Source organism: Triticum dicoccoides, chromosome 5B (assembly GCF_002162155.2).
Source record: "Triticum dicoccoides isolate Atlit2015 ecotype Zavitan chromosome 5B, WEW_v2.0, whole genome shotgun sequence".
NCBI lineage: Eukaryota > Viridiplantae > Streptophyta > Magnoliopsida > Poales > Poaceae > Triticum > Triticum dicoccoides.
In genome coordinates this window covers 145,039,213-145,058,707 of record NC_041389.1, presented here as the reverse complement: position 1 = coordinate 145,058,707, position 19,495 = coordinate 145,039,213, and positions in this window count along the sequence as shown.

Sequence of the window (19,495 nt, the reverse complement as noted above, 5' to 3'; positions counted from 1 at the left end):
CAACGGCTAGTAGTGCTCAAATTTGCCATCTCTGCAGCATCGGATTGGCTTCATCCAACGACCATCTTTCAAAGTTAGAGTTATCCGCACACTATATATAAAATATAAAATATAATATATAGTGGTATAGATATAGATATGTGATGCGAAAGCCACCCATCATCTCCAATTAGAATAGTGTGTCCATGCACGGATGCAATGTGGCCAAATGATGTCTGCCATCGGTATCTCAGATTCAAATCAGTCTAACCTTGTTCAATGTGTATATAGTACAACATGCTCGTTTCCAAACCACACGACGCATATCTCAGTTATATTCATGCATGCATTGGTTTCAAACATCATGATCTCTTATTCAAATATTTGAATTCAACTTTACATTGATTATGACCTCACCTACTCTTTTACACCCACACAGTCGTCTTCTCTTTATAATTGTACCACTAACTTTCTCTCGTGCATGCATGCACACACACTACCAGTCGGCATTATCCATCGCACAATGCAATCTTTTTCTTCAGGTCGATCTCCCAAAGGAGACCTCTTGAGCATCGCGACTCAGGGGCTCTTACCGGACCCCGGGTCGCTCACCTCCTGGCCTTGACCTCGGCATCGCGACCTGGCATACCAGCGACGGCTGATGCCGCCTTGGGACTGGGACATGTCGGCATAGAGCGTCTAGCCCTCGCGAGGTTTGAAAGGGAGAACTGAGCTAAAATGGAATAAGCAACTCGCACTATACTATGGCAAGGGTTATATTAACAAACAGGATCACAGGCACCTTACAAGCCCCCACGGGGCGCATATTTGATTCCTCGCAGGGAACGGATCCTAAAGAGCGCTAACTACGCGCCCCCAGCAAAAGACGCCATCATCAACAGTGGGCCGTCAAGCACCAGCGCCAACCCCATCCAAATCAGAGGTGGCGACGGCCTGACGAGCCCGCCCTGCTCCGGGAGCGGTGCCGGCTCGGGGGCTCGTAGCTGTCGTCGCTTGTCTCCGAAGACGCAAAGAGCTCGCCGGAGTCGCTGGATCCTCCGACGCCTCCGACGCCTGAGGAGCTTCCAAGGGAGCGGTCGGCGGGCCTAGCCCTCGCCATAGCAGGGCCCCGACCACCTCTCCCGGGGCAGCACTCCAGCCGGCGCCCATTCGCGTCGAAGACCTTGAAGAACATCATCGAAGCGCCGTCGTACTCCAAGTGGATCGTGAAGGCGCCCCTTGTCCTGCAAACTCGGGCAATTTCGCCCCAGCCTCGAGTCATGAAAGCCTCGCCTGGGGCAACCACCGCGACCTCTGCCTCGGTCGCGAGGGCACTGCAGCCGGTGTGCTGCAGCCAGAGCTCTAGGAGTTCTCCCTGCGGAATGATGGAGGCGAAGAAGGGAGGTGGGAGAATCCAAGACTGAGGAGGCATGGCGGCGTGGAGCACGAACTCTCGGGAGGAGCCCTCGGTGTGGACTCCAGGAGGAACAACCCACACCTTCGTGACCCGTCGGCGCCGACGGCGGCATCGCCCACGGCGTTCGGCATCACCTCCTTCGGAGCCCTTGATGTGGGCGTACAAAGGAAGCGGGAACCCCGGCGGTGGCCACTTGCACCAAGGCCTCGACACCACCTGGAGGGCACCCTCGTCCCGGTGGCAGAGGGTGAGCCGTTTCTTCGGCGGGAGCAGATCTGGTCCCTCTCGGGGAGCCTTTCTCTTCTCTGCCGCAGAAAACCGGCGGATCGGAGCCATTGCAGCAAGACGGAGCAAGGACCTAGAAGAAGGAGAAGCAAGAAGAAATTAATTGGAGGGACGCACGCCGTCCCGTACTTATGGCCGGCGAAGGCCAACCGTTAGTCTCCACGATCGCAGGTAATCATAACCCACTTTGCATGCAGGGACTTGTCCAATGCACACAAATGCCGAATGCGTCATGGGGAAGTGGAGACGCCCACGTCCACTCAACCGCCACTAGGCGCCCAAGGCCGCAGGCTGTTAGGGCCCGCGGCGCTTCGCCCTTGCCCTTTCGCCTCTCTGCGCGGCCAAGTCCGGGCGCGCCTTGGGCCCGGGGGCTACTGTCGGCGTTCTGGGAACGGGGGTCCCCAGACTTGCCTGCCTGCGGCCTACGGCGTGGCTCAAGGAGGGGCCCAGCCAGGCCCATCTTCATCAACACAAGCCCAAGACCCTCGCGAGGGGCCAAGCCTCGCGAGGCGGACGACACGGAACCTCTTCAGGCACGGCCTCATCAGGCTGGCTCGCAAGGAGGCGGAGAGATCAAGGCGGGGTACCTCACGAGGTGCCCATGACGCAAGCCATGACGACCAAGGGCGCCAGGCGGGCGCCAGCCCGCGCAGTGTCCTCCTTTCCTCTTTGGTGCAAAGGGAGCAAGCGTAGGTGAGAGCATCAAGCAAAGGCACCCATTTCAGTGAGACCAAGACCACTATTGGACTGAGGACCAATGCGGCTGGTGCTCGGGCTGTTCGGAATTTAGATTCATCACTGACATTAAAGGTAATAGCCGTGTCACTCCATGGGTTTATTGTTGCTACTTGGTAGACTTCGGCAAGGCTGCGGAGTGTTCGTTTCCGCATATTATTTGATGCGAAAGTCTCGAAGACTGTTAATACCGTACTGGTATTGCTAGGCTGGTGCTCTGGAGCTAGGAGCTCTTTGCCACTTTTGGCTACCTGCCATAGTATCCAACATGCTAGAAGGCTATGAGTTGGAGTGGCGCCTTCTGTACTATGGATTTTGCAGGGTCCATTGAGCCATCCCTCCAGTACGGTTCCCTGCCCTTTAGGTTTTTTTTGCTTTTTGGTATTTAACCCAGGTGCCTGGCGATGATGCACCCTTTTATTTCGGACTAGGATTTTATTCAGGGCTAGATTATCCCAAAATTTGGTTTCGGTTTTCTAGGCGCTCTCCGTCGCACAGTACTTTCGTACCATGGACGCCAAGTAGGCAAAGCGTGTAATTTCATGACGACTTATGGCGTTTAGGATTCCCTTGTCCGTGCAATTATTGCAGAAAAATGAAATTGCTTCTTCCTCGCGGCAGTCCTTTATCCTGTCCATAACCAGGAGGAATCTGGCCCAGTAATGGTGTACTGTTTCAGCGTGCTCTTGCCGGATTCGGGATAGATCGCTTATGTTTGGGTGGGTGTGTGTGTCGGCGTTCTGGGAACGGGGGTCCCCAGACTTTCCTGCCTGCAGCCTGCAGCATGGCTCAAGGAGGGGCCCAGCAAGGCCCATCTTCATCAACACAAGCCCAAGATCCTCGCGAGGGGCCAAGCCTCACGGGGCGGATGACACGGAGCCTCTTCAGGCACGGCCTCATCAGGCTGGCTTGCGAGGAGGCGGAGAGATCAAGGCGGGGTACCTCACGAGGTGCCCATGACGCAAGCCATGACGACCAAGGGCGCCAGGCGGGCGCCAGCCCGCGCAGTGTCCTCCTTTCCTCTTTGGTGCAAAGGGAGCAAGCGCAGGCGAGAGCATCAAGCAAAAGCACCCATTTCGGTGCAACGAGACCAAGACCAGCCCAACGGCAGGAAGGATGTCATTGTGGAGCCCAAGCAGGCGTCACCACCAGAGCCTTTGGCGGGCGAGGACCAACCTTAGTCAGGATAAGTGTACCAGATGTTCCCCTTCAAAATGGCCAATTGTTGGCGCCCTTCCCGCTTAATATTTGGGAAGAGGCCCAGGGCCTTTGCCTATAAATAGGACTAGCCACCCACAGGGTAGAGGATGGAGAGAGATCTAGAATCTAGAGAGATCTCGAGGAGAGCAATACAGTAGCATCACAGAGAGAGAGAGAGAGAGAGAGAGAGAGAGAGAGAGAGAGAGAGAAGGGTGACTGAGCTCCTCCTAGAAGCTCATCCCCCAGCCAAGAACAGACCCTCGCGAGGCTGTTCTTCCTTGTATTGTTCATCATCATCAGCCCAAGAGGCAATCCACCACACCACAAACTAGAGTAGGGTATTACACCACAATGGTGGCCCGAACTAGTATAAACCCTGTGTCTCTTGTGCTGTTCTTTCCATAGCTTAGATCCTAGCGATTCAGCGGGGTGCAGGTTGGTAGAGGGCGAGGTCTCTGCGCGCACCCCAGTGTTCAAACCACAAGGGTCTGCCGGAACCCAAAATCTGATGGGGTGGAATTAAATTTGGAACCCCGTCCAATCTAAGACTCAGGGGCCAAGAAGTTTCCGAACTTGGAAACTTGGGTTTTTGGATGTTGTCCAATGAATCCAGCCCGCTGCCTGACTTTAGGTTCAGTACTTGAGTGACGTCCGTCCCTCCGCGGGTATCCGGCATGGAGGGGTCAGGAATCCGGACATAGCTAGTCCTTAGGATAGAAGAAGGGTCGCCATATTGTTCCTCCACCACAGCAACATGGTGGGTAACCTGGGGAGAGTTGATCTCTCTCAGATCGGTTTTAGGCCCAATCTGATCGTAGTCTGTAGCGACTCCCAGGGCGGCGATGTGATCCAAGAGCTCGTTTAAGGAGGAGAGCTCCATCGGATCTAGCTGCTCGGCAAGTTCCGAGTTAATGTGAAGATTGCTTTCGATGACCCGAGAAGTCATCGTCGGCGCGGCGGCCGAACAGGCGGTCATAAGAGAACCGCCTAGCCGGAGAGTTTGGCCGGTGGACAAAGCTCCTTTAGCAATGGTGCCGTCTTTATAGACGGGATGAGGCATCCTTCCTGACGGTGACAACACAGAGGAACTCTCAATGAAAGCACCAATGTCGGTGTCAAAACCGGCGGATCTCGGGTAGGGGGTCCCGAACTGTGTGTCTAGGCGGATGGTAACAGGAGACAAGGGACACGATGTTTTTACCCAGGTTCGGGCCCTCTCGATGGAGGTAAAACCCTACTCCTGCTTGATTAATATTGATGATATGGGTAGTACAAGAGTAGATCTACCATGAGATCAGAGAGGCTAAACCCTAGAAGCTAGCCTATGGTATGATTGTTGTTCATCCTACGGACTAAAACCATCCAGTTTATATAGACACCGAAGAGGGTTAGGGTTACACAGAGTCGGTTACAATGGTAGGAGATCTAGATATCCGTATCGCCAAGCTTGCCTTCCACGCCAAGGAAAGTCCCATCCGGATATGGGACGAAGTCTTCAATCTTGTATCTTCATAGTCCGGGAGTCCGGCCAAAGATGATAGTTCGGCTATCCGGACACTCCATAATCCGGGACTCCCTCACCCTCCTTCCCTGCCAGCGATGCAGTGACCTAGTCGGTTGCTGCTGCAGTGAACTTGCAACGCCATGTTGGTTTGCAACCTTGATAATCACTCCATCTATATGTATTGTATTCCTGTGAAAATACTTGGTCGTTTGGAAAAAGATGGTAATTGATTTATCACTAGTTTTAGAATGCTTGGTCGTGAAATTCAACTGAAGCCACAACCAGAAGTCTCCATCGCGTAATACTTTACGGTCGGTCGGACCCGCTTCTCACCAAAGGGACACACATCGGCTTGGTCTGACATGTATGACCAGTTACATCACTGACTTGTGCAACCGCATTTGAGCAGTGTAGTACTCCCTCTATCCCAGTTTACAAGTCTTGCACGTGTACCTAGGTCGTTAATTTGACCAACTTAATAAGAGGCATACATTACGAAAAATATATCATTACAAACTTCAAATATTCTATTTTTAATGACATATTTTTATGTTAAACAATTTATTTTATATAAGTTACATTGACGACCTAGATACATGTGCAAGCCTTGTAAACTGAGATGGAAGGAGTACTTGAAATTTATGTTCCACTAAACTCATCGGGAGCCGTTTCGGGCCTCAAAACCAAAACCATCAATTAATATTTACCTTGTTCCCATCACATTCCAAAGTACTAGTGCTACAATTAAGTGCAAGCCTGCTCGCACCTACTAGTACGTACCAAACCTGAATGTGTTCCCACTATGCAGGTTTTAGTACTAGTGCTAGTACTTAGGTTATAAAAAGGGGAACTACCTAACCAAAAATTACTCTACCTTCCTCCTCATAAGTCCTTCTTATTTGTCCGTCCTTGCCATTGTCGGTGTGCAGAGCTCTGTGTTGAGAACTACTCGTAACAAGGGAGCTGCAACCAAGGCTGCAAAAAAAAAGAGGGCTCGCCGCCTCGTAGAGACCTCGAAAGATCTCTCACGGGCAGGCGATGGCTACCAGGAGCGCCCTAGCCGCGGAGGCGAACATGCCGAGCTGGCGGCGCTGGAGTCTTTTCCCTTGACGGCATGCTCGATCAGCTCAGTAAGCACCTCAATAAGCGAAAGGAGTTCATCCACGGCTTGGTGGAGCTGCTGAAGGAGAGCCTCGACGACATGCCCGCTGAGCTCAATGAGCAGGGGGAGTTGACCGCCGGCTTGGTGATGCTGCTGAAGAAGAGCATTGCCTCGGAGAAGAAGGTGACCGGCGAAATCCTGCAACTTCAGGAGGACAAGGCGAAGCTCTGCCACGAGCTCGACCTGCTAAAGGAGGAGAACGTTGCCTGGAAGAAGCTGCATGAGAAGAGTACTTCCTCGATGAAGATGTTGTAGGCCCTCGTCATGGAACAAAAGGAGGAGTTGGTGAAGCTCCGCATAGAGCACCCGGCTGCTGTCAAGGTACATAATGCAGCCGTAGAACAGATGATGAAGGCTCGCGTCGAGAAATCCTGCGTCATGGACAGAATGAAGAAGATGGCGGAGGAGACACGCAAGGAGATGGAGGTCGTGGAGGCGATGAAGAAGCAGTTATGACTCCGCGGCCAGCAACCCTTCATGTAGTAGAGAGCAGCGCCCCAGACTTTGTGTGTGTGTCTTCCTTCTTTTTTTGGGGTGATAATCTTGCTTCTTATTTTGCTCCTATGTTTCTTCTTTTGCTTTGGGTGTTTCGCCGCACGTGTCATGTTCTCTGCGAGGCATGAATAGAACAATGCTAACAATGAGATGACTAGCAAATTAGATCATTTTTTTATCTCCATATGGCACTGGGCTGCCGCGTTTCGTGCTCCTTCGTCGTACTCTAGTGGAAAATTTGAGTATACCGCACGGTTATTTGCTCCTCCTTAGGTCGTCGGCACATTTATACGAGCAGTCAAATCACAAGACCCGGCCTTCCAGCAGTAATGAACCGTCAAATCAGAAAGGCCCTTGCCTCTCTTGAAATCGACCAAGCTAGACTGCCCCACCCTCTAGCCTTTTAAGAATGTATACTTTTGTACAGTAGTAGGGGCTGTTTGGTTTCCAGCCACATATTGCCACACGTCACCTTAGGCAAGTTTGGCCAAGTTAGGTGGGTGTTTGGTTCTAGCCACACCTAAGGCAAGAATTTTTTTATGAGCAGTGATCCCCACATGTAATAGATACAAGAAGTGTGGAAAGATTCCCTTAGTCAAGCCAAAGTGTTGCTAACAATTTGAACAACTCAAGTTAGGCAAGTGTGGCAAGTATGGAAAAAATAAAGTGGCAACATAAGACAAACATAGTCACAATCCAAACAGCCCTGTAGTATCGATGGATTGCGCCATGGAGCACGACTAACAAGATGAAATTAAAGAAAAAAGGTGGTACATATAGAGAGCGCTCGTCGCCAAATTATGCATATAGTACTATTAAAAAAGCTAGCACGTGCTTAAATGGGGTGCTAAATTCTATTAAAGAAATTAGAATACCTATTTAATTCTTGGATTCTTATTATTTATGCCACTAGTTGTGTATCACTACTCAGTTTTGCCATTAGAAGTTACAACTACTCGAAAATTCCATCGATCCATGAGATGCCTGCTCAAAAATGCAATTAGATATCTCAAAAATGCCATCGTTAAGTTAGATGTTTGCTTAAAAATGCCATTAGACATTGTTATTTTGACGTCAAACCCGCTGACCATGTTATATGACAAAAATAAGCCGATTCTCACAATGATAAGTGTGGTCCCGCTTGTCAGGAGTAACCAAGCGAATAATTTTATAGGATAATAAGAACGATGTTGGATCAAGTAGGCCCCACACTTTATTTTACTGTAGTGAGATAGAGGGAGAGCTGGAATGTTGGTCCATCGGTATTTATGTCATTATAACATGGCAAAAGAGATTTGGGTCACAATAATGGTGTCCAGCACAACACACCCCTCAAATAAAACTAAGCACCCTGAAATTCTTTGACAAAACTAAGCACCCTGAAAATCTTTGACAACTAAACTGCTGGCTATATGATGTTGACCATATATCTTTTACGTATATAATGTGAAGGAACGAGTGGTAGTACTATACCAACTAAAACATGAACTGTAAGAAATACTAGTATGCACGTACTGAAGAGTTAAAGTAACGAGAAGGAACATAACATAGTTTTGCTGGGCGCTCAGCACAACACACCCCTCAAATAAAACTAAGCACACCTGAAATTAAACTAAGCAACTAATCTGTTAGACACTGCATTAGAACCACCATGAGCAACAACACTGCCACCTTACTCGGACTCCTCGTCCAAGTGCTCGACTTCGTCCTTGTCCCTCTTCCTCTTGGCCGATACTTCTTTGCTTGAACCGCACACTTGGCTCTTGCTCTTGATCCAACCCTTATAGATATTGAAACAAAGGTAGGCATCCATTGTAGCATAGTGGATGTGGTCTATATCTAGTACATTCCACTGCCATGCATGATGAAACTTGGGCGGAGGTTTCTTCAGTTTACCATACGAAGGATGAACCATGGCTCCTGCCAGGGTCAGCATTGAAGGCTGATCATGGGAGGGCACCAACCCATTCTTCTGGAGGTCGAAGGGCTTGCCTACAACGAGGCCTATCTGACCTAGGACTGTTCTGTCGTTTGTAAAGTGTACAGTAATGAATTAGACTACGCCGTCCTTGAAGAAGTTCTTAAATTCCTCGCACTCAACGTCGGCATGGCATATGTGATAGACCAAGCATAAGTCATGCACGCAAACCTGGATCACGGCGGGCTTCATCTTCTCTTCCTCCTTTAGATTCTTCTCTTTGTCCAGGGTTGTGGTGTACTCAACATCTAGCCCAGCGACCCACTCATCATTTGAGTTTTCAAACATGCATATGAAGCGAGCAAGGCATCCTTTGACCGTCGCAGAAGAACGGGTGTAGATGACGTCGAACTCATCGCCGGTGATGGTTCTAACCATGTACTCACCGCCGATCATGGAGATTTGGGATGCCATGGATTTGGGAGGAGGATTAGGATTAGTGGAACTGCCATAATGTGAAAGGACGGGACAACTAGGAGTGAACTGCCGTAATGTTAAAGGACGTCCGGGGGCGAGTAGGAGCGAACTGACAACAGGTTTTCGATTGTAAAAATGTTGAGTGGGGCGTGCAAACAGCAGGGTAGTGGCTTGCCTGGTGGATAAATGGATTCATGCACAGTACTATGGGGGCCCAATTAGATGTCATGTCTAATCGGCACCCAATTAAATGGCTTTTGATGTCATGTCAAGCGTCGGGAAAATTATAGGTGATACGAAGCTTTCCATTCTCCCATGATACATGCTTGAAAGGATCGAGAAGAGGTGTCTAAGGGGGGAGGTGATTAGACCCTCAACATAGAAAAGTAGCAGTTTTGAATTTCTTCAAGTTAAGGTGGAGCTTTAGCACAAGTTTAAACATTCACAATACATATCAAGCAAGCATGGCAAGAGTATATGAGCAGCGGAAAGTAAAGCATGCAATTTGCGAGAATGTAAAGGGATGGGATTGGAGTATGCAAACGCAATTGGAGACTCGGAGATTTTTTCCGTGGTTCCGATAGGAGGTGCTATCGTACATCCACTTTGATGGAGACATCAACCCACGAAGGGTACCGGTTGGGCGAGTCCACGGAGGGCTCCACCCACGAAGGGTCCACGAAGAAGCAACCTTGTCTATCCCACCATGGCCATCGCCCACGAAGGACTTGCCTCACTAGGGCAGATCTTCACAAAGTAGGCAATCTCCTTGCCCGTACAAACTCCTTGGTTCAACTCCACAATCTTGACGGAGGCTCCCAAGTGACACCTAACCAATCTAGGTGACACCACTCTCCAAAAGGTAATAGATGGTGTGTTGATGATGAACTCCTTGCTCTTCTGCTTCAAATGATAGTATTCCCAACACTCAACTCTCTCTCACTGATTTCGATTTGGTGGAAAGAAGATTTGAGTGGAAAGCAACTTGGGGAAGGCTAGATATCAAGATTCTTGTGGTTGGAATGGAATATCTTGGTCTCAACACATGAGTAGTGATTCTCTCTCACAAAATGTATGCTGGAAGTGTAGGCACGTTCTGATGGCTTTATCCACGAATGAAGAGTGGGTGGAGGGGTATATATAACCTCCACACAAAATCTAACCGTTACACACAATTCACCAAACTCGGTGGGACAGAATCATGAAACTCGGTCAGACCGATTTAGTTCAAAATGTGAACGTTAGGCTTTTCGGTGGGACCGACATGTCAACTCAGTGGGACTGATGTTCTAGGGTTAGGGTAAAACCTCAACTCGGTTTGACCGATTACACAAACTCGGTGGGACCGATTTTGGTAATAAGCTAAACAGAGAGTTGGTCAAGCAAACTCGGTGGGACCGATTGCATATCTTGGTGGGACCAAAATAATTGCAACAGGTAACAGAGAGTTTGCAAGCCCATCTCGGTGAGACCAAGATCCCATTGGTGAGATCGAACTGACTAGGGTTTCTGGCAGTGGCTATGTCAAATGAACTCGGTGGCGTCGGATAGGTCACATCGGTGGGGCCGAGTTTAACTTTTGGTTTGGGACATATGTGGATATGAGAAAGTGGTTGAGGGCTTTGGGGCATATCACTAAGCACTTTGAGAAAGAAAGCCATTAAGCAACACCTCATCCCCTTTTAATAGTATTGGCTTTCCTATGGACTCAATGTGATCTTGAATCACTAAAATGAAAATGTAGAGTCTTGAGCTTTTGAGCTTTTGCCAATCTTCTGTCCTTAGCATCTTGAAGGGGTTCCACATCCTCTTGTCCATGCCACTCCACTGTTGAACTCATCTGAAATATACTCCCTCTGTAAACTAATATAAGAGCGTTTAGATTACTAAAGTAGTGATCTAAACGCTCTTATATTAGTTTACGGAGGGAGTACTAGATAAAAGTATTAGTCCAACAAGAGATATGTTGACATTAATTACCAAAATCACCCAAGGAGCACTTGTGCTTTCAGGGCTTTCGAGAGATCTTGGATCTGAGATCGAACGGTTGCATGGCGTGGTTCTAGACCTATGGGTGAATATCCTATCCTGGAGGGTTATTCTGCAAATTTTCAGCAACTTAGCATGCGACCGTTTGATCTCAGATCCAAGGGCTGCCAGCAGACCGTATCATGGTCGTGCCTACCACGACCGTCGCCTCGCTCGCACGGTCGCGCCCTTGGAGATTTAACATGGTGTGTTAGGCTATCTGATGTTGGCATGTCATACATAGTCATCACTTAGTCACTCATACAACAAGGTTAGCTATAAGGTTGGCTATAAGAGTATTTTTTTACTTCTCTCTATCTCTTTCTTCGTAGTATTTATTGCATTTGCCAAGGAGTGACCTCTGCCAATGAAATTGTGCTTAGATGAGGTGCTAAGGGCATTAAATGGCTTAGCAACTCAAGTCCCCAATGCATAGGTGCTTAATTTTTTGTTGCTATGTTTGCTTCATTAAATTAGCTATAGACTCAAAATTGTCTTTCACCTAGGTACACGCGCTTAGCACCGTTTCTTCCTAGGGTCACCAAACTAGTCTCTCTATTCTTAATTAACTTGCCACATCAGAGTTTATGCCTATGTGGCAGGGTTAGCACCTGTATGAGCAAGTACAATAGTGGGCTATAAGCCCGCTTACATGGCATTTATGCATATGTGGAGGAAAGAGGCAAGGAAAAAGTGGAGGAGTGTGCTCTCATGCAAGAGCCAGCCTCTACATGGTGGAGCATTGGGAGAGGCACATGTATACCATGGAGGTGGTGAGGAATCGGGAGACTCACGCCGGTCGTAGCGCCGCAGTTAAAATGGTAATGGCAAGTCAAATCAAGGGGGCCCCACCTGTCCAACAGTAACTCGCTGTCAAATCACACAGCCCTACGTTTGCAGTAGTCTACTCCCTCATCTTCTCGCGTCTCTATCGAACCGACTAGGTGGAAGTGCCCCGCCTACCGCGCGGGAAAAGCCCCACCCTCGACTTTTAAATAGTACATCATACTAATTTTGTATCCAAGGATTGCGCCATGGAGCAAAGCCTCAAGAAAACGGCCGTACACATGTACGGAGTATACAACACACCCTCACATTTGCGTCGCACCCCAGACGGTCGGTCGCTCTGGCATGCCGCTCTCTGAATGGAACGCGCGTCATATTGCGTTTGCACACACATGTGGGACCGCAATTGAGAACTGACCATAGGCACACTCCCCGGCCCCGCAAGTCGGGTGAGTTAATAGAAGGGAGAGATAAGCGATAGTACTAGAGAAGTGTTGTACATACGTTGGTGCCTGGATGATCCCTGCATGACACGGGAGATCAGTTCGTCCATGCATGTGGCCCGAATCCAGCAGACACGCCTGGATTGGCTATCGTCTACATATCGTGCATGCTGTGTTGTACAGGGCTGTAATTCTGATGAGAAATCTAAAAAAAAGGTTTCTTGTCATCTCGCAATATTAGGTGTCATGTGCTTCGGATCACTGTGAGGGTTAAATAGCGGCAACTGAGTTCCTCCAAGGCGCTGGTCATTGGGGGCACATGCATGAAGACTACTCGGCTGCCATCTAGGTCAAGCCGGCTATGTTAATTAGGACATCTATCGATGGACCCCTTTTCTATGAGTTTATCTTTAATTTGAGCTTTGATCCTCTTCTAGTTTGTCCGTTGGGATTCATGTTGTCTCCTTTGAGCAGTGAGGTTATGGTTTCTTGTCATGTGGCATTTTTTTGTGTTATATATTATAATCCGGTGCTTCAGATCAAAATGACGACAACTGTGCCTCCGGGGCATGTGCATGAAGACTTCTCGACAGTCATTGACGAGGTCAAGCCGGCTCCGGTAGACAAAAGAAAACTAGTACTCCACTATATAGGCAGGAGCCTCCACACTCTATCTCTCTACTCACCGCTGGTCACAGATTCAGCCGGATCCTCTCCGCCGGGGAAGGTGAGAAGGTGCAACGTTCAAGCGGTCGTCCTCGGCGACGGCTCTTACCCACTGCCGGCGTGTCCCAATCAGCGTGCCTTGCCGTTCTATCCCAAGCACCGCTGGCTAGGGAGGGCCTCCGACCCCTTCCTCCTAGCTGTCGTAGTGTGGGCAGATCCGGCCTCCCGCCGCCCACCTAGTGACATCCCGGCGACCCTCAGGTATAACTTCCACTACTAGGAAAAGGCCTACTAACGGCGCACCGGTTTTGCCTACTAATGGCGCACTACCGGTGCGCCATTAGTAGAACGCCACTAGTATTTTTTACTAATAGCGCACCACTGGTGCGCCATTAGTATCTGGTATACTAATGGCACACCACGCGGTGCACCATTAGTAACATTTCTTTTTCAATTTTTTTTCAGAAATTTTTTTTAATTTTTTTTTCAAATTTTTTTAATTTTTTTTCTTAATCTCAGATCAATATGGCTTAATCTCGGGTCAAATCGCACTCCGTGGTCAAACTTCCCGAAAGGTCACCCATCCTCACACTACTCCATCCCAAGCACGCTTAACTTCAGAGTTCTATCCAACCCCAGCAACAGCTCACTTCACAGGCACTTGTTGATATATCTAGCATATCAATCCTATTATACCTTGTTGATGTCTAGGACTTTGTTCAAGTTCATGACTATGATGAAATTTTGAAAAATACTTCAAACTTCCTGGTCATATTACGTATCATTTTTTGAAAAACAATTCAAAAAATTCAAAACCAATTTTTTTTGAAATTTTTTGAATTTTTTTGCCTCTAGATCTTGAAAGCCCCGTAACTTTTTTCTGTTAGGTTTTTGGAGATTTTGAAAATGCTTCCCCCATTAAATTCGGATGTAACTTTTCGAGTAGATGATTTTTCATATAAAAAACTTTTTAATCCGAGTTTGTATGCAAAAGTTATGCCCATTTTACAAATTTTCAGAGAGATTTTGCAAATAAAGTTGAAATTCATATTTGTAAATTTTCCCAACAACTAGACCACATATCACATGGGAAACTTATTTTATTTTATTTTTTTGACATTTTCATCATTTTCTTTTATTTTTTTTAAAACTGAAAAGGCAGTCCACAGGGGGGGGTGAATTCGGTGTTGGGCCAAGTTAGTAATGGCGCACCGTGTGGTGGTGCACCATTACTAGTTAAACTAGTAATGGTGCACCACCCCACGGTGCGCCATTACTAGTTTTGAAAAAAAAATGAAATTCTTTTGGAACTTTTTTTTGAAAAAACTTAGTAATGGCGCACCAGTGGACAATGCGTCATTACTAGTTTTAACTAGTAATGGCGCACTGTCCACTGGTGCGCCATTACTAACAAATTTTATTTATTTTTTTACTTTTTTTTCAAACCTACTAATGGCGCACCATGGGTGTGGTGCGCCATTACTATGGGAAACTAGTAATGGCGCACCACCCCCATGGTGCGCCATTAGTAGTTTTGAAAAAATTAAATTTTTTTTACTAATGGCGCATCGTGGGATGTGGTGCGCCATTAGTATTTACACACTAATGGCGCACCAACACATGGTGCGCCATTAGTATTTAGTAATGGCACACCACATGTACAGTGCGCCATTAGTGTCCATCCCATCTATAGCCCTTTTCCTAGTAGTGTTCCTTCGAAACCGGCCTTGCTCTACTTCCCGAGCTCCTGACGTCACTGCATTTGTATCTTTTACTATTTCTCAGGCCCCCTCGTAGATAGGATCGATCGGCTGTTCGAAAGCCACCTAAATTTTTACTATTAAGAGGTAAAACTAGTTCATGCACTCGAATCTAGTTCTACTTGGTTCAAACAAGGAAGAAAGGGGGTGGAGGCGGGGGAAGATTTGTTACCTGAATCTAAGACTTGGTCGAAAGAGGAAATAATGGGGGCGAAAAGTAGCAGAGACTGGCTATCCAACTGGTCTCTTGGTCTAATAGGGAAATAAAGGAAACGCAGTACAAACTCAATATAAGGTGGCTATACCGAATTAGATTTGGTAGCCTCACACAGTATAAGGTGGCCATACTGAACAAAAATGGGACCAACCGAGATATCCTGTTCTGATGTTTTTGTCCTGAGCCACTCTTATGTAATGCCACTGGTAAAATGTAGCAGTTGCACTGTTAAAAGTAAGGACACGTTAAACCAATGTTGTTTTCAATGTAATGCCTCCAGCAATATGAATCAATGGCACTTTTTTCATGTCCTGCTATATTTCCCATTAAGACAAGTTGCTTCTTTTCATTAGAAATGCAAGTGTCCTGGTCCGCCTACTCTCCCATGCCCAAATACCAACTCTTTAGCAGCTGTTAATGTAATGTTGCTGGTAAAATGACGCAATGGCACCATTAAAGTAATGTGGTATTTAACGGTTGTCATAGTTGGATTGCCATTCAGATAAGGAACATGCTTCTTTTCATTTGATGTATGTTTCATCACTTGTTAGTCACCCTCCTTTCCACCTTTTTTGTGCAAACAGAGATCTACATTTCACGCTTGATCTTAGTTGAACTGCACAAATGATATCCAAATTATAGTTGAACATTCCAGGAGCTTCACAACCAACCTTGATGTTGCTCAATTTATTGCAACTAATGAAGAAGAAACTATGTGGGTTTTGTTTTCTGATGGAAATTGAACTGGGCTGGAGCCCTTTTCTTAAAAAAATGAAGAAGAAGTTTCTAGGACATTGCTTCATTTTAGGTGAACTACACCAAAAGGTCCCATGAATTGAATCATCCATGTTGGTGACTGGTGTCATCCCTTCTATGATGGCATTGACTGCAGATATGGTTCCCATCACGAGGTATGTTCCTTTTTATTCTGACCATTCGCCAAAGATCCTGCATGTTGAGTCTGCTCTTGTGCTACTGTTTTGGCACTGCCATGATAAAGCAGTAATGTTATTATTTTGCACCTTAATCTAGTGGCACTATTAATTTGAGGCAATGTTTTGGCACCGCTAGTGCCACTGATTTTTTATATATCGAAAGAGGGGGTTTCCTCCGATTTCATTAAAGAAACCCAACCATAGAGAACCATTATCAGACAACATCTCAGTGTAAACGGGTAGTTATGCAACTACTACTAGAGCGGACTGAGTACTAGCAGGAGACAAGTTTGCCACATAAGCTAGGCAGGTAGGGGGACGCAACACCAGCTCGACCAAGTTTGGATTACAACCCAAATGCTACCACAGAAACATCAGTGGGGAAGATAGGGATTGAAAGAGCCAGCTTCAGCATCACAGTCTAAGCACCCCCGGCCTCCATCCTTGCGATGCACGGTACACCTTGTTTGCCACCTGCTTGACCCTAGTGCCACTGTTAAAATGAAGTAATAATATAGTTAAAATAGAGCGAGTGTCCTCTCTATCTTTTTATTTCCAATGTAGATAAAGAAAGTGCTTCTCTTTGTTAGTATATGTTTCATCAACTAGTCCCATTGTTAATGTTTAAGCATTTCTGCAAATTGGGGTGCTTAATTTTAGTTGATCTGCACAAAAATAGAGATTGGAATGTCTCAAGGCCCCTCGTTGTACTATCGCCATACACTGATGTTCATCACGGGCAGAAGGTGTATCGGGGAGACTTGGGTCGATTTCCAGTATGAGGCGTCGCAGGGTCCATCTCGCCCGCGCAGCATAACATACTATGATACAATCACAATATTTTCTTCTATTTATTAGTGTATGTTTCATCAACTAGTGACACTATAATGTAATCATGGTTTTTCATTATCTGTGCAAACATGGTTATTCAGCTGCATTTTGGTGGAACTGCACAAATGTACGGATGGAACCAGCATATATGCAGAGTGTAACGAGTGCCAAGTAAAAATTACCGACACCAACCATGCTCCATGCATGCATTGGCATCCACCACCAGTAGTGGGATGTGTGGCACTCTTTGTGGATGGATCTTTCTCGGCAGCAAATCCTCTAACCAAATACTAGTAGCTTATATTGGCAGTTTTCTAGGGAGTACTCTTTTCTGAAAGAAGCACCAATCTATTTTTATTTATTTGTACACAGTGTCACAACTTTGACCCAAAGGTCCAGAGCTATTTTAGGGTGATTGGCGTAGTACTCAGAGACTGATTGTAAGCATGATTTTCATTAGCTGTCACACTGATTGTAAGCATGAGCAGATGGAAGATTAGGTTAGTGCGAAGCTTACCTTAAACCCTACCACCGTCATTGAAACGAGGCGAGCGTCGAGGGAACCATGGAGAACGGCGGGGAAGCGACATCACGCCATCCGGCCTCCTCTTGCGGTGGGAGAACGAATACTCATGTGGCTCCGCCTGGCTCTGCACCCTCACGAATGACACACCGTACTCGATCGATTCGTTATCCTCTGGGTGCTCGACCTTCGACCTGTACACCCACCACCTCCACCTGACTTTCGCCTCGGGCGAATCTGTCTGTTCCATCGCCCAGAGGAGATACTCGATGAACTCGAAGGACTGCGGCGTGACTGTCGCTGAGGAGTACATCGCCGCCATCATCGCCATCGTCTCACTCTTTCGCATACATTGCCACATGGCCCTCACCATCCTCGAAATCTCCCACTCATTGTCAAACCAAGTAGGGATCTCCTTCAACCTGGCTAACTTTGCCTGGTCGCCGCCGTCGATCCGCCTGATTCGCTGCTGCATCCTCTCCATAGATGTCCTTCTGAGTGGTCCGGTGCTAGCTTTGGAAGATGGGAGGAGAAACGCTGGTCTTGCAATAGAGAAGAGGGAGAGGAGAGACAGTGGTTTTGGAATGGAGATGATGGAGAGGAGAGGGGGTGGTTTTGCAATGGAGAAGAGGGAGAGGCGAGACGGTGGGTTTGGAATGGAGATGATGGAGAGGAGAGGAGGTGGTTTTGCAATGGAGAAGAGGGAGAGGCGAGACGGTGGTTTTGGAATGGAGATGATGGAGAGGAGAGGAGGTGGTTTTGCAATGGAGAAGAGGGAGAGGAGCGTGCGGCGGCGATTTAGGATTGGACGAGAGGGTCGGCGCGCTGGGACTAGATCAAAATCAAAATCAATTTACCCTTCAATTAAGAAAGTGACCCCACATTAACTAGTCTCCCTTTTATTTTGGGTCATAATTGACCATGATTTTCACAAATAAAATATATGTTATAAGTTGCAAAAAATAATATAATTTGAAAGTACATTCAGATATGAACCAAATGATACAATTTTTGGTGACATGCATTCACATTTTGCTTGTCAAATAGAGTATGTGGTTAAACTTTGACCCAAAATACGCAAAAAAATACTTCCAAGACCAGCGCCGCTCCTCTCTTCTTAAACCACCGCCGCGCCCCTCCTGTTCCAATCTAAATCCAGCACCGCTCCTCTCCTCTTCCATTTCAAAACCACCACTCTTCCTCTCCTGTTCCACTCCAAAACCAGTGTCGCTCCTCTCCCGTTCTAATCCAAAACCAGCGCTGCTCCTCTCCTCTTCCATTGAAAAACCACCGCCGGTGAGTGAAAGTGTTGTGGAGAAGTAGATCGGTGGAGGAGTGTAACCGATAAGTGAGGATCGCAGACGGCGACCCTGTGAAGCTAGCTAGGATGTTGGAGATACAGTCTTGGTTTGACAACAAGGACCAACTAGCAGTGATGGTGACATCCATGGCCAAATATCTGCAACAAAGCGAAAAGGCAGTGATACTCACGAAAGGAGTCGCTCAGGAGTACATAGAGCTGCTCCTCTGGGCCATGGAGCAAACATATTCACCAAATCCGATCGCGAGGGACAGGTGGTGGGAGTATCGATCCCAGATGGAGCATCCACCACAGGTTGAAGGATCGAGCATCTACAGGGTGCCATTTGTGAGGGTGTCATGCTAGAGTGAAGCAGTGGAGTCTTCGTCGACCGAACCCAACTGCAAGAGGAGAAAAGCAGTTGGCCTGACGATGCTTCCCCACCATCCTCTCCCTAGCCATTCACATCCTCTCACGGGGTGGCTGTCTGCCGCCGAGGAATAGGAGGGGACTGCCCACAACCCAATAGTCGGGCAGGTTGTGAATTGTCAGGAGGAGCTTAGGGTTGTCAGTATTTGCAGGTTGTGAATTGTGTTTTGTGTTGTGCATTTTGAGAGTACTTTCAGATATGAATGTCTTTTGAATTTCAGATTTGCAGTATTGAGCATATGAGGTATTTTATGAATTCTAGAAATCTCTTTTAAGCACTTAAAAATGTAGTTTCATAGGATTATCAAAGTGCCGACTATGTGATTCTCAGAGAAGAACTGCAGGTTTCAGTTTCAGATAAGAAACTGCAAGTTTAGTTTTAGATAAGAAACTGCAACTTTCAGA